A 10,452-nucleotide genomic window follows, 5' to 3' on the forward strand; every position below is an offset into this window, starting at 1 on the left:
ATTTATCGAAAAACAAGAACATTAAAATAAGGTGCGCAGCTAAATGCAAACACTACATTTTAGAAGTGATGTAATCACAGCGTAATTTCGTATTTAGTTTCACACATAAACGGAATAAACAAGACGTTCAGTAAAAAAAAAATAAGTTCACGTCAAATTGTCTCTGAAGAAATAAATATGGTAAAACGACCAAATGTATTATCTAGCAAATTACCTTTTGAAAGTAAATGCAAAACTGCCACAATTCTTTCTCTTAGATCGCAAAAAATGGCGTTAGTCCGATGTTTTTTCTTCGAGAGTTTCAATAAATTCCATTTCAATTTCCAAATGTTCATGACACTGAACAGACGGGCAAAAATACCAATCAATATGTTTTATATATTCTTGGTCGAAAAGGTGCTTTACCATCGAAATTAACATAGTACATCCACATTTTGGATGATTATCATCAACTAACTGAACTGTTTATCTGTAATTTCGAGTTTTACGCCATTTAAGAAACAGAATCCATGTTTCGAAATCGAAATAATGTCAATTGAAAAATAAACATGAGATGAGTATCGAGCTTTGCATGCTTTATATAGAATATTACCGTAAAACAAATAGTGAGAGAAACCCGCGTAAATTATGTTAAGCAATATATTGAATGAACACCGTAAGAGTTACAAAATTCTATTAAATTAGTACTACTTGTTCTTGTGACTCAGGTCATTGTGCATAAGTAATATATGACAGGGTTGAAATTAAAGTATAAAATATATACTGGAGGGAAAACAATATACTTGGACAAAACATTTATGGAAATATAGTCGAAGAATAGGCATTAAAGAACCACGTGTATAGGATTTGAAAATGCATTATATCAATGTCTGTTTGAATATCACTCGTTTGAAAAAAAATAAAAGCAATAAATCTGTTTGGTATCGAGGGATTTTCAGATTTTCAAAAATAAAATTGAGCGATCTGGGGAAGATCAACATGGTATAACAGCAAAGATGTAGAACGTTATAGTTACTATTTTCTATTACTCTACTTGAAAATCATTCTAAGGTCACGTTAATCTAAATTAATTATAAAAAAAAACAGCTCTCTCTTTCCTAACAATAAACAAACACTATTCAGATACATATACGCCATCCAAAGAAGCCTCTAATACAAGAAAATTCTAAATGAATCAGAGCATGATGTTAACATTTAAGCAGAGAAAGCCCCACTGCTCCTCTTTCCAACTTATTACGCCATATTTTGCTTTAGTTGCTTTCATTTCTTGACATTTTAATTATTTTGTTTTTACTGATCATATACTATTTATAACTTGTTCTGACCTATTTTACAGTTATAATTGTATAAGTAGAATACTGGTATTTTGGTATGTTGTAAGTAGATGTATTAATTGTATCTGGTTTTTATATGCTTTTGAATTGATCTATGATAAAGTTACAAAATTAATGTTTTTGTATGGTAGATAAATTGATTTCAGCTGGAATTAAATGAAGAACTGCAAAGTTCTATGTCAATTTGTAGAAGTAAAATATCCACACCAAAAATAGTTTGAAGAGGTAAATCGATTGAATTACGTCTAGATTTGCAAAACCCTAATCATAAGTAATTCGCATTTCTCAATATAGTATTTATCAACACCATCCAAACGTAACAACATGCGATTAAAGTTTTTTTTATAAAATGTTGATCATGTTTATTGTTTTGTTAAATGTTCTGTCAAATTCTACGATGAAATGTAGATCAGCACATTCACATTGAATTCAATATTCAGATTTATACTATTGATTATTTATTTTGGAGTTTATCAAAGACGATCAAATACGTGTGGGCTTACTGTAACAATCTTTAATAGGATAACTTGTCGCGAATTTTGTTAACCATATGTCGATTTACTTGAATAAAATTAGCAAAACTAAATTTTTAAAATATGTAATGAGGTAAAAAGTAATCAAGAATGTAGATTATTAATAAGTATGTAATAAGTCTTGCTAAATTCGGTCGTAAGACGAGCACTCTCTGGTCAAATACCTGTATACGGACTGTGAAGTTTGAAACCTACAGAAATGAACATTATCATTAGAGTTACACTTGTATGTTCTGATAATGAACGATTATGTGCGAAGGAATAGCACGATGGTATGAGTTTAGGGACTGCAAATTCAAAATGGAGAACAAATTCTCAGGAGATATCGTAGAAGCGTATGCACATCTATATCACGTACGCGTGTATGGATTTTATAAATTATGAATTATAAATTAAACGAAGAAAGTGTTGATATTAGAATAAAGAAGGCATCAGGTATACGCAATCGAGCTTATTACAGCCTGTTATTCCTTGACGTTGCATTTTTACTTATCATTCAGTTCGTTTTATTATCAGTAACGTAAAAGAAGCTAACTGGATATATGTTTCCCTAATGTGTGGAAATTTCAGTTATCTATTTCAAGCTATTGATTGTATTACTTTTTTTATATTTATAGGATTCTTTTGTACTGATTGTCGCTAAAATGTAGTTTTAAAATCTAGTTTGTATGAGTTGATTTAAACTAACAATAAAATTGCAAAAATCTGGTTTCTGTTTTTATGGTATGGAAAGTGCCCCGACCAATTCAACTAAAAGTACCCAATCACACGTTCAGTCTGCAGACCATCTATTCCAGTACAAAAATTCTTACTATTTTAAAATTATCAAACTATGTTCCATCACTTTAAACGATATAACGATGGCGAGCCACATTGTACCATATCAAAATATGGTATTAAAAATTGCAAAACATGCAACATTCTTATAACCGACCCTTACTTCTCCAGTTTCCTTACAAACAAAACCTTCCATACAAGAAGTCACGATGACTTAGGTTGCAAATCAACAAACGTAATATATGGATTAGAATGCAACTTATATGGTTTCATATATGTCGGAGAAACGCAAGAACGATTAAATAAAAGAATGTGCGGTCATCGTTCGGGAATTAACACTACCGAATTCCCGACAGTTTACAACACTTTAATCAACAAAATCATTCAATCCTCTCCATGAAAGTTCGTATTTTAGAAAAAAAATTAAAAATTTCCAAGCTACGAACAGTCCCGTTCTAAGTAAAAACTATCGTAGGGACAGAGAGAAGTACTGGATATACAGACTAGGTACTGCAATACCTTACGGATGCAATGTCAACATCAAAAGTATAGGAAACTTTTCAAACCAATATAACTATAGCATAAATGTGATGAATTTATTTGACAAAAATCCAAGACGGGAAAGGAGTCATGGCCATCACCACTATACGTTACCTAAGTTACATGATGTCTCCATAGATGGTCTCCTTCCTTTCATAGAAAAACCTCTTGGACTTCATCACATTAGAACCAAACTTTATTCTATACCTGTCACTCTACTTCACTCCCTTTACAAAACAAGTCTTGAAACTCCTGTTTCTGACCCAACCTCATCATTATACAGACTTGTTGCCATTGTTTTGGATATTGGTTTCCACAAACTCTTTAAACAAGTTTGTGTGAAAAGTCAAGATGAAGAAAAACGATCATTTCTTCCACTACCGTATGTCGACAAAGGTATAGATGCAATTAATTTGGCTAACATCCTCCATCACAAAAACGTTACCACTAAAATTCCCCCATATTTTAAAGACAAATTCATGCCAATTATTTCATATTCCTATACTTCACCCATTGCATCCAAAATTTTCAATTATAAAAGGCTATTGCAGAACCTCGAGATTGAGGACTTCAAGGCTAAACCACCTGACTGTTCTTCCAAAACCTCTCCATTTAAATATCATCCTTCTGGTCACGTCGTTACGTGAGATTTAACCATTATCGAAAACGAATCTCTGCGTAATATCTTTTCTAAAGGTCCCAAGTGAACCATGCTCCATCAATTATTATTATAACTTTAAAGTTCTTATAAAAGTCTATGTACTGGATTCCTAAACTCCACAAAAATCCATACAAACAACGTCTCATAGCTGGATCTGCAAAATGTACCACCAAACTTCTTTCAAAACGTTTAACGTCTATACTCACAACTGTCAAAGAGGGTCTGCAGTCCTACCATAACACTTGTTATTCCCGTAGTGGTATTAATTCAATGTTGATCTGCAAATTTCGAAAGATCTTTTGGAGACAATCAGTTCAAATCTATTATCTGAATATAATAGCATTAAAACCTATGATTTTTTCAACACTGTATACTTCTATTCCCCATACTCAGTTAAAATCCCGAGTAAAAACATTATACATCGTTGTTTTTCCAAAAAAGATGGTACACCTAGATACAAATATATAGTGCTTGGTGGAGATTCCTCATACTTTGTAAGAAATAATTCCAAATCATCTTCCAAATATTCAGAGGAAGATGTTTGAAAAATGCTGGAATTTTTAATCGACAACATATTTGTCCAGTGTGGTGGACCTGTTTTTCAACAAACGGTCGGCATTCCAATAGGAACAAATCATCCTCGTTTACTTGCTGACCTATTCCTTCATTCTAATGAGGCTGACTTAATAGCTGATCTGATCAGAAAGAAAGAATATCATTTGGCTAGATCCTTCAATCTCAGTTTCCACTATATAGATGACGTATTATCTTTAAACAATCATAATTTCGGGGATTTGATACATCGCATCTACCCAAAAGAACTTGAGAAAAAGAATACTACAGACACTGTGAAGTCAACCTCATATCTTTACCTATACTTAGAAATCGATGGTAAAAGAAAACTATTGGCCAAACTTTACGACAAACGTGATGACGTTTCATTCAGAATTATCGGCTTTCCTTTCGTCTGTGGCAACATCCCCTCGCCTCCTGCGTATGGAGTGTTCATATCACAACTCATACGTTATGCCAGAGCTTGCCGAAACTACGCAGACGTTTTGTATCGCGCTTGAACTCTAACAAATAGGCTTCTGGAACAGGGTTATGTTGCCACAAGTTTGACGTTCATCAAAACAGAAGTTTTATGGTCGTCATCATGAACTCGAGGATCGTTATGGTGTACCCATCAGCACCATGAAAACTGATTTATTCAACGGGTCATAGTTTTACTTTCCTTGTTTGTCTACCCCAGACTTGACTTTTTATGGGCAACTCGGCGGGTGTTTCTAGAAAAGCAGAGGACGTTTATCCTACCGGTGCACCTGATCCATTCTCCCAGTTTTTAGTGTAGTCCAAGTTGCTCATTTGCTTTTGTTACTTTGTATGTATGATTTTAGTTACTTTATGTTCTTTGTTGTGTATGTCTGTTTTCCATGTCTGGTATTTGTCCCTGGATTACATTCTTTTGATTACCGCTATAACCTTGGTTCCCTTCATTACTCTTCCAAACAAAACGAGATATCGAAACACTACGTGTATCTATAAAATAATAAATAATAATATATATGTTAATGATATAGTAATATTTTGACTGGTACCAATATAAAACCTGTAAACCTACATATATATGAGTGATTACTAATTTTTAAACAGAATTGTGGTATTCTATAAAACATTTCCACGTACGAGATATCGAACAAATATATATACAATGTCTCAGAATGTGACGACTCTAATCGCTACACTGCTCTATCGGATCAAATTGATACAGGGAAGATAACGTAAACATATAGAAAGGTCTGAAAAATTCCTAACGATGTTAGAACTGTCAAATATGCGAAGCAAATGTTTGGTTGTTCACTACTCGAGACTCGAACTCGTACCGCTGTGACATCTATGGCAAAACCACCTGCACTAAGTCCAGCGTCCTGGATCACTCGGCCAGCTAGGCTATATAAAAAATATAGCTTTCGCTGACCGGGTCATTCCTCCTCATATATATATATATATATTAAGTTACTAAGTGTACTAAGTTACAGCCCTAGATTAATCCTACGAGGAGGAATGACCCGGCCAGCGATAGCTATATTTTATATAGAGTCGTCACATTCTGAGACGTTGTATAATATTGATTTGTTGTGACATGCATCATTAATTTGATCCTCTATCCTACATAATAACACCTAGATGAACTGTCCCGTACTACCATACATCGTGTACTAAGTTACAGCCCTAGATTAATCCTACGAGGAGGAATGACCCGGCCAGCGAAAGCTATATTTTATATAGCCTAGCTGGCCGAGTGGTCTAGGGCGCTGGACTTAGTGCAGGCAGTGTTGCCATAGATGTCACAGCGGTACGAGTTCGAGTCCCGCGGAGGGAACCACCAAAAACTTGCTTGGCCAATTTGACAGTTCTAACATCGTTGGGAATTTTTCAGACCCTTTTATAGGTTTACGTTATCTTCCCTGTATCAATTTGATCCGATGGGGCAGTGTAGCGAATAGAGTCGTCACATTCTGAGACGTTGTATAATATTGATTTGTTGTGACATGCATCATTAATTTGATCCTCTATCCTACATAATAACACCTAGATGAACTGTCCCGTACTACCATACATCGTGTACTAAGTTACAGCCCTAGATTAATCCTACGAGGAGGAATGACCCGGCCAGCGAAAGCTATATTTTATATAGCCTAGCTGGCCGAGTGGTCTAGGGCGCTGGACTTAGTGCAGGCAGTGTTGCCATAAATGTCACAGCGGTACCAGTTCGAGTCCCGCGGAAGGAACCACCAAAAACTTGCTTGGCAAATTTGACAGTTCTAACATTGTTGGGAATTTTTCAGACCCTTCAATAAGTTTACGTTATCTTCCCTGTATCAATTTGATCCGATGGAGCAGTGTAGCGAATAGAGTCGTCACATTCTGAGACGTTGTATATATATATATATATATATATATATATATAGTACTATTTTGACTTATACCAATATAAAAGCTGACCACCTACATATATATGAGTGATTTAAATAACCAAAGGTACAAATGTATCATATAGAAGACTTTGAACTTTAATCCAAATAAACATATTGATACATGTCTTATTTTATTTCATTTGTTCTGACAGATTATAATTGCTATTACAGATTTATTTCTCTGTTCCAAATTTTAAAACAAAAAATTTACAATTGCACTACTTTTCTCATTAAATTTTTTTACCCCTCCAACATCAGACTTTTGTTATTTTTTTCACAATGGTATTAATTGTACAGAGGGAGACGACTAAATGTCTTTTCGTATTATTTACAACGTTAACATTTATTAGTTTCAATATTGTAGATAGTATAAAACAGTATGCATGCTATAGCTGATAACACTTTCGTTTCTGTATAAAATTAAAATTAAATAAACACAGATACAAAAACGAACATGTTACTGTAAAAGAAGCTAACTGGATATAAGTTTTCCTAATGTGTGGAAATTTCAGTTATCTATTTTAAGCTATTGATTGTATTACTTTTTGGTATTCATAGGATTCTTTTTGTACTGATTGTCGGTATAATGTAGTTTTAAAATCTAGTTTGTATGAGTTTGATCAGTTGATTTAAACTAAAAATAAAATTGCAAAAATCTGGTTTCTATTTTTAAAAAAACATAATCATTGTATCTAAAAATACTTTTTTTAAAATTCTGGTTTCTATAATTCACATCATGACATGAAATTTGGTAAAACAGACTTGCAAAATTCGGGGTTTTTTTATACACATTGATCGCTGCTAAAAATAAAGTTGTGAAATTTTTGTTTTGTAACTGATAATATATTTCTAAATTTTCAGTTTTTATTTCACTGTCCTATTCTTAAGACAATACAGATACTATGAAGTTAGCCTTATATTTTGACCTACACTTAGAAATCGAAGGGCAAGGAAACTCATGACCAACTTAACTAAATAAACTCGGAGCATTCCTCTCAACTGTGATACCATCCCTTCAACACCTGCATTTAGAGTTTTCATATCACAAATTAAATGAAATGGCAAAGCTCGCCAAAACTACACAGACTTTTTGCACCGTGCTAGACATTTTACAATTAGGTTTCAAAAACATGCATATTGCTACAAGATTGAAGTCTTCGTTTCAAACATTTTATGGTCGTTATTATAAATTCGTGAATCCTTATGGTGAATCCATCTGCACCATGAGATTAATCACGTCATAGTTATTTTCTTCTACCCTGGACGTGACATTTTATGAACACCTCGGTGTGTGGTTCATGAAAACTAGAGTATACTTATCCTACTAGAACTTATTATACAACGTTTCATATATTCTTGCATTATGACGCATAATTAACTTTATAACCTCGTTAGTGATAATAACTCCTCTGGGAATTGTTTACATTTGTAACTCTCATTTGATTATGAAGGTGATTGTAAGAATCTTTCATCGAATCACTTCGCCTGGATTTTGCTCATTTGCCGGATTAATGTTTTGCATGGAGGAATCAGAAGTGCATCAATTAGAATATATGTGACTAGATGATTTTCTGGGGAAAAAATTGAGAAAGGAAAAATGGTTCGTTTTTTTTTTTTTTTTTTTTTTTTGATGAATTGCAGTTGTTTGTTAAAGAGTAACGAATAACGAATAAGTGCATTGAAATATGACAGTTTCTGAACAAATAAGAATACAGATAAAACCTAAAAACGAAGTAAATCACATTTATTACAATAATTGAAAAAAAAAAGATAAACATTGACAAATGAAAACCTATTTATTAAAATAACGAATTGTTCACAGCATTTTACTCACTTCTTAGAATCCAAATACCCAAAGACTACTATGGAAGATGAGTATTTTTCAAAAGCAAATAAATCAGAAACGTATCTATTACAACTGTTGGAATAAAAACTGCAACTATGGAATAGTATATGCACCTAACAAAAACTTTCGTAAAGTATTCTATACTATGGGAATGAAAACCTTTCTGATTTTGCTATAATTGTGAAATCAAAATCCACAAAGACTTTTTTAACGAAGACATCAACGAAATTGTGGTAAAGTTTTATATGAAAACAAACAAAACGTTAAATATTGAAAGTAAACAACCACTTTTAGTTTCTTGTGATGGCAAATAGTGATAATTGTACGGAGTTTTCGTTAAATCATTTAACACATACCGCTGCCTTTCGAATATATTTTCTTTAAAAGTGTATTTACTTTTTACAGCAAATAATATATATGTCTATTTTGGTATATCCTTCAATTTTATTTTGATAAAGTTCCAAAATCAGTCAGACCCAATCAGATATCAAGAACTCAATTTTTTTAAATGAAGATTAATAGAGGGAGACCATGTTTACTAAAATCGAAAAGAAAATGAGAATTTTAAACCACATTAATTAATAGATCGATCAGATGTATTACAAAACAGTCCAAAGGACTATTTAATTAATATATTATAAAACACAAATGCAAATGGAGATATAAAACAATGTGAATTAGCCCAATTCTTGCTTTAAAAAAACATTTATTCTTTTACTTTTGTGGGAATGCAGATTGTAAGTGTGTTATGTGTAGTATAATGTTTCCCTTATCTTTAGTTTGTATATGTACATGTAATCGTATTTTATTTTGTTCTCCTTATTGTGTATATGGACCTTCACTGTTTATCGATTAGGCAATTCACATTAGTATTGCATGTCTCTGAATTGCCCTTTTATTTTTAACGCTTAATTATTTTCGCTGATTTTTATACTATACAGTAGCTCGTTGTCAATCCACGTATATAAGCAAAACTACAAAAAACACAAATATAATACTACTTTGTCTACTGAAATTTTTAAAGCATTACGAATAACACCTGGTCCATGCTCCCAGTTTTTACTGGAGTCCGAGTTGCTGATTTGCTTTTGTTACTTTGTATGTACTTTGTTAATGAAGATAACGTAAACATATAGAATGGTCTGAAAAATTCCTAACGATGTTAGAACTGTCAAATATGCGAAGCAAATGTTTGGTTGTTCACTACTCGAGACTCGAACTCGTACCGCTGTGACATCTATGGCAAAACCACCTGCACTAAGTCCAGCGTCCTGGACCACTCGGCCAGCTAGGCTATATAAAAAATATAGCTTTCGCTGACCGGGTCATTCCTCCTCATATATATATATTAAGTTACTAAGTGTACTAAGTTACAGCCCTAGATTAATCCTACGAGGAGGAATGACCCGGCCAGCGATAGCTATATTTTATATAGCCTAGCTGGCCGAGTGGTCTAGGGCGCTGGACTTAGTGCAGGCGGTGTTGCCATAAATGTCACAGCGGTACGAGTTCGAGTCCCGCGGAGGGAACCACCAAAAACTTGCTTGGCAAATTTGACAGTTCTAACATTGTTGGGAATTTTTCAGACCCTTCAATAAGTTTACGTTATCTTCCCTGTATCAATTTGATCCGATGGAGCAGTGTAGCGAATAGAGTCGTCACATTCTGAGACGTTGTATATATATATATATATAGTACTATTTTGACTTATATCATTATACAACCTGACCACCTACATATATATGAGTGATTTACATAACCAAAGGTACAAATGTATCATATA

The sequence above is a fragment of the Perna viridis genome, chromosome 9 (assembly GCF_037379345.1).
Source record: "Perna viridis isolate PV_CMFRI_1.1 ecotype Kerala chromosome 9, ASM3737934v1, whole genome shotgun sequence".
Classification (NCBI taxonomy): Eukaryota; Metazoa; Mollusca; class Bivalvia; order Mytilida; family Mytilidae; genus Perna; species Perna viridis.